General features: G+C 42.8%; 1 pseudogene; it reads right to left on the bottom strand.

Moving 5' to 3' along the window:
- Positions 1-5,754: 5,754 nt before the first annotated feature.
- On the bottom strand, positions 5,755-5,874 carry LOC136647113 (5S ribosomal RNA; annotated as a pseudogene).
- Between the last annotated feature and the right edge of the window lie 432 nt (positions 5,875-6,306).

Below are 6,306 nucleotides of genomic sequence, written 5' to 3' on the forward strand. Positions count from 1 at the left end.
TCTTGAGCCTAGAAAAGAGGCGCCTGAGGGGGAGACATGATTGAGATGTACAAAATTATGCAGGGGATGGACAGAGTGGATAGAGGGATGCTCTTTACACTCTCACATAACACCAGAACCAGGGGACATCCACTAAGTTTGAGTGTTGGGAGAGTTAGAACAGACAAAAGAAAATATTTCTTTACTCAGCGTGTGGTTTGTCTGTGGAACGCCTTGCTCAGGATGTGGTCATGGCGTCTGGCCTGGACACCTTTAAAAGGGGATTGGACAAGTTTCTGGAGGAAAAATCCATTACGGGTTACAAGCCATGATGGGTATGTGCAACCTCAGAATGCCAGATGCAAGGTAGGGCACCAGGATAAGGTCTCTTGTTATCTGGTGTGCTCCCTGGGGCATTTGGTGGGCCGCTGTGAGATGCAGGAAGCTGGACTAGATGCGCCTATGGCCTGATCCAGTGGGGCTGTTCTTATGTTCATAGTCCATGTAGGCAGAAAATGACTGTAGCCACAGTCCAGTTATCTGAGGATGGAACTTCTTGGTTCCTTTATGAAGTTATTAGGGTCATTTTCTTTCCTGGAGAGAAAGCTAGCCATAGAATACAGTGAAGAAATCCAGAGTTTTTGCATAGTTATGACTGGGTACCAGTGTCTCCCCCTTCTAATTCCCTAGCAGCAAAGGCAGAAATTTATCTCCTTTCCAGTTCAAGTCTCATTTTTATTTTTGTTTTGTTTTTCATTGCAATGGCTGCAATTACAATATAGTTCATTCAGTGCATATTGCAGGTTGGTGAATGTTTTCTTAGTATTTCAGGTCAGAGCTTGAAGATTTTTTCAAGCCAACAATCACTCCCAAAAGAACACCCTCCAGGTTGCTGCAAAGGTCAATCTACTTAAAATATCCCACCATGCTGCTTCCCAGGCCAAAATCTAGTACTTGGTTGCATGCAGAAGACTTAGAAGAGAAATGCTGCATGCCCTGAGTCTCCAGGCTAGTCCAGACTTTCAGTTATCTGAGGTAGGTCTGTGGACACAAAGCCCAAATGTTGTTTCACCACGGAGACACTGAGAATGTTCCCAAGTGGCTTCCATACTGAGCAGCATCCACTGCAAACTGGATGTTGGGGCTCCAAATGGTTGTTCATAAGTTGATTGTTGGTAAGTAGGATAACGTCTGTATTCTATAATTGACCTGCTCTAGTAACCAGAAGAGCAAGACCGAGTGATATGGCCCTAGCAGCTGAAAGTACGAGTACCCCTGCTCTTGGGTTTTACGTTAGTGGAGGATGGACCGTTGCAGGGTAAACGAGCAGCCAGGCAGGCCTTCAAAAATATGTGTCTAGGCCTGGACCTACCTGACCAGGAAGCAGCCTGGCTGGTGGGCACAGGGCTGGTTACAGGCTGGGAGAGGTCAGAAATACCTCATGGTTTGGTCTGTCAGCCCATTGAGTGGAACGTGCCTGCATACTTTAGAGTGGATGAGTGGCACCAAGATGTGGAATGTGTCCACCTCCCAGACGAGAAGGCTTAGAACCCAAAAGGCAAGCAAACCAGTATATAAAACCAGAAAAGCAGGAGGGACCAGCCAAAGCCCAGAGAGAAGACAAGGACTGGAGTGAGGAAAGGGCTGGAGACTAGCTGGAAGGGAGACTCCAGAGCACTGCGAGGCTGGACAGAGGAGGAGTATGGTGCTATAACCCCTTTTCCGGCCATGCTTTAAGGCCTGTGGGAGGAAGAGGAGGACAGCCTGAGGGGACAAGCCAGGTGGGTGTAGTCTTGGAGGCCTTACACAAGCTGCTGCTCCTATATGGGTCAGGATCCAAGTGATCTCAGGAGCCCAAGATCTGCCCATTCTTGGTGACTGACAATGTAACAGTGGAGGAGTGGGTCAAACAAAGTGATCTTTTGTATAAGAACATGACTTTTACAAGCATACCCGTTTTCATTTCTGAAATGCTGAGAAGCATATCTGTGTTGGAAATAAAAATGGCACCTAAGGGCGCAATCCTAACCCCTTATGGCAGTGCTTTCTAGCACTGACATAAGAGCAATGTACCTCTGAGGTAAGGTAACAAACATTCCCTTACTTTGAAGAGGCCTCCGTGAGTGACACCCAACTGCAGGATGCACCACATGTCCCATTGGCGCCGCTAGGTCAGTGCTGGAAAGCACTGACATAAGGGGTTAGGATTGCGCCGTAAATGTATTAACCAAAAACAGAAAGACCTTCCTGATGGTATTACCTGTTTGGCAGTGGCACTGTCTGGCTTGGAAGGTGGTGGGGCCTCCATCATTAGAGACCTTTAAGCAAAGGGTGGATAACCACCTATTGGGGATGTTGTAGTTGCGGACAACCTGCATTGGCAGGAAGTTGGACTTGATCTTTAAGTGCCCTTCAAAATCTTTTTTCTCTGATTCAAACTGCTTACTCAGATATGCTAAGGAATTTCCATGCAGGAAGAACAGATGGCAAAGTATACAGTAGCCTGTTTAGTGAATTGAAGGTTTCATTATTATAGTCAGACCACTTCCTTTAGTATTTATTTAGCCTTTGAGGATTGACAGCCCAATCCTAGGCATGTCTACTCAGAAGTAAGTCTCATTAGAGTCAATGGGGCTTACTCCCAGGAAAGTGTGGATAGGATTGGGCTGTCACACATTATTGTTATAAACTGCCTTGAGACTCTTTTATGGGAAAAGGTGGAATAGAAATGTTATACAGTAATTAAAAAAAACCCAAAATACATGCAACAATGTGTAAAAAAAGCTTAACGGTCCATTCAGTGGAATCACTGGGGTTTGCGGGAACCAGCACATCACCCCCATGATGGACTTACTCCCGTGCAGGGTGCGGAGCAATGCCCTGGGCAGTGGGCATGGTAATGCATCATCACCCTATATATTTTGGCTATATATTATCCTATATATTATCACCCTATTATAATTTTGGCTATAATTTTTGATAGAATAGAGATATTTCAATACAGTTCGTTTCATTGCATTCTGCATGAAATCACACATTGAATGTTATATAACATGATGGTATTATTCAAAAATACCAAGATTTAAAGAATTTTGAATAGTAGTGGTGGCATCCCCCGTGTGCGCATCACCCGGTGTGGCCCACATGCTGCCTAGCAATGACAGTGGGTCCATTTCCTTCCTGCAAAGCTGCATTGTAAGGAAGTAATTTGGAATGGAGATACGCAGGGCGGGTTGGGGGGGGCGATACTCAGGCCTTTCCCAACCAGCATTTGATTTGTATAGTTATAAAATGGTGTGTATAACAGGCAAATTAGACTGCCCAGCTTTGGGGAACTGGATTATAGCACCAAAAGTAGGAGGTGGCCGTGCATTGTGGCTCCAGCTACTGTAGACGCAGGTGGCAACAAACAAGAGTTTAAAGGATATTTTTTTAATTTTAAAACTCTGAAAACAAGTGGGAGGGAATATGAATTGGGCCCCTAAATGAGTCCTGCCACAAAGAGTGGAGGCCCCAAATCGATGTGAAATGAACCAAAAAGGAGCTTTGAAGTGAATGAACTGGGCTCTGAAGTAAAAAAAAAACATACTGGCGCGCACACACCTACAGAGAAGCTCCTGTACCTTTAATGCTTGCATATAAAGGAAAACTCTGCTTTGAACAATTTTCTTCATCACCGCAATGTTATGAAGACGAAAACCGCACTGTATGAAACACTTCAGTGCAAAAATCAAGTTGTGCATACAGCATTAAAAAAGTAGTAACCCCTACACTGCATTACAGTTTCCCAGGGAAAGCCTACCTGTTCCCATATCTTGCTATGTTTAAAGATTTTATTCAGTTGACTATTTATTTTAAAGCTCTTCTGATGTGGCTCTTCTTTTTGAATTTGTCTTGGCCTTTAACTGTTGCTCATTTTATTTGTTGTTCTTTCTGGATGCCTTTTCTTGTGGTTTTAGTTTTGAATGAATTATTTACATAGTTGGTGTTGCATTTGAATTTTTGGTAAGCTGTTTAAAACATTTTTTATGGAATGACGATAAAAAATACAGTAAAATAAACAAGATCAGAGACGCTTTGCCTGCCAACTTGCCCTGAAATTTAACTCCAAGGTGTATCATCATGACTAGCATATGAACTGTACACGATCTGTGTGAAGTTGAGTAATTGTACTTTTCTCTTTACAACAAACCAGGAAAGAGGAGTAGTCTTTTTGTCCACTCATGTCATCAGATTTAAACTCATTTAAAAAATCCACAGTAAAGCTGTGGATGCCATGTACTTTGTCACATCCTGGGATATATCCCTTTCCTCACACTGAACTGCGCCATCTATAGGAAGCGAATGGGATACTCCTGGCATGTGCCATATAAGGAACTCTTGAGCATAAACTCATTTATAATCAGTGGCATCACTAGGGTTTGCATTACACTGTGCGGGAGGCCAGTGCTTCACCCCCATGATGGACCTCCTCCCATGCAGTGGGTGGGGCAATGCCCTAGGAGGTGGGCATGGTAATGTACCTTTGCCCCACCTCTGCTGGTTTTTTGGCTATAACTTTTGCTAGAATAGAGCTATTTCAACAAGGTTTGTTTCATTGCATTCTACATGAAATTACACATCTTATTGATATAGAACCTGATGGTGGTATTCAAAAATACAAAGACTTAAACATTTGTGGTGAGTAGTGGTGTCACCCCAATGTGTGTCAGCCGGAGTGACCTGCACCCCTATCAACACCACTGTTTATAATGCACATGCAAAACACCTTTTAATTTGCAAAAAACAAAAAATGAATTCTCCAAATCCTGCAGCAGGAGAACAGGCTTAGAACGAAACAATAGTAGCCCAAATATGTACAGTGTGTAGTAGTGAAGCATTTATTGAAAATTGCACTCTAGAGAACACATTTTAAACACTGTGTGCAGGAAGGATCTTTCATAAATGGAACCAAAGGTGGAAGATTTAGATGCAGACTCGGCAAAAGTGCCAGTTCCTTAAACGTTCACAAGGCCCCTTCTGTTTTAGCAAAGGATGACTAAAGTGATCAGCCGTATCCTGAGTGACTTCTTGATGAGCTGGGATTTTGAAACCATGACTGTTCAGAGGAGCCAAGTTGGTTGGATGGCACCTCCATCAGCTAACTCTAATACTGTAACACCCTGAAGGAACTTGGCTCATTGTGTCGTAATGTGTCTCCTATGATGCTACTTAACCATTTTGAATTCCTTTTGGCTGTCTTATGACTCGAGTATCCTGAACAACATCTGAAATCTCCCTGCTTGCTCAATAAACAGACCAGGAATCAGACAGTGATGAAGAAAGCATTTTTCCGGCAGTCATTTGCTTGCTGGCATTTGGCACGTAGGATAGCACAAGAAAAATTTACTCTGCTTTTATCTGTAATCTGAGTGTGGGTAAGTAAATAAAACAGAGGAGTCCACCTGGATGTTTTGCTTTCCTTGCATCAGAATTCTTTTCAACTGGATGCAGAGCTCTTTTTCCTGATATGAGAGATGGCATAAAGTTGTAGTCTAAACAGCAATTAAAACAGCAGCATTTTGTGTTGTTATGTATTTATTTAATACATATATGTTCTACCTTTAAAAATCTAATTTTTCCATGGTGGCTTACAGAAATAGATATAAAATAATACATTTTTAAAGATGAATAGTGTAAGTAGTTCTGCATGATTCATCTCAACTTAATTTCTACTTTCAGAGCCAATGATGATAGAATGGTTGGCAACCTTCAGTCTCGAAAGACTATGGTATAAGCCTACAGCACCCGGTATTCCCAAGTGGTCTCCCATCCAAGTACTAACCAGGCCTGACCCTGCTTAGCTTCCGAGATCAGACGAGATCCAGCATGTGCAGGGTAACAGTTGCTGAAGAAACCAATCATAAAATGCCTTAAGTCCATTTGAACTGTGTGGAGGGCTTCTGTGCCAGCAGGCCTATCTGTGCACTGGTGGTACACTGGCATTTCCCCTGGTAAAGACTGAACTTCTAGTGAACTTCTACCTGTGGTAAAATTTGAATGGGGGGCATCTAGGTTTACAGCTTGATCTCGGCTGCTATGGTGAGAAATGGCCATTTTGACCATTAGTAGTTAACACTTGACTGTTAGATGTCTACTATACTTCTTATAAAAATCCTGTCTTTCATTGTCATGCATTGAATGCAACTCCAGTGTTCTTCCCCTATGAAAAGATTTCTAACGTGTACTGAATTTGTATCTAGTATTAGTGCTTTTCTAACACATCTCTCTTTCTGCATTTCTGGTTCAGAACCAGATGTTACAGGATACACTTGTAGCGGCATATTG

The sequence above is a fragment of the Tiliqua scincoides genome, chromosome 3, assembly GCF_035046505.1.
Source record: "Tiliqua scincoides isolate rTilSci1 chromosome 3, rTilSci1.hap2, whole genome shotgun sequence".
NCBI classification, from domain to species: Eukaryota; Metazoa; Chordata; class Lepidosauria; order Squamata; family Scincidae; genus Tiliqua; species Tiliqua scincoides.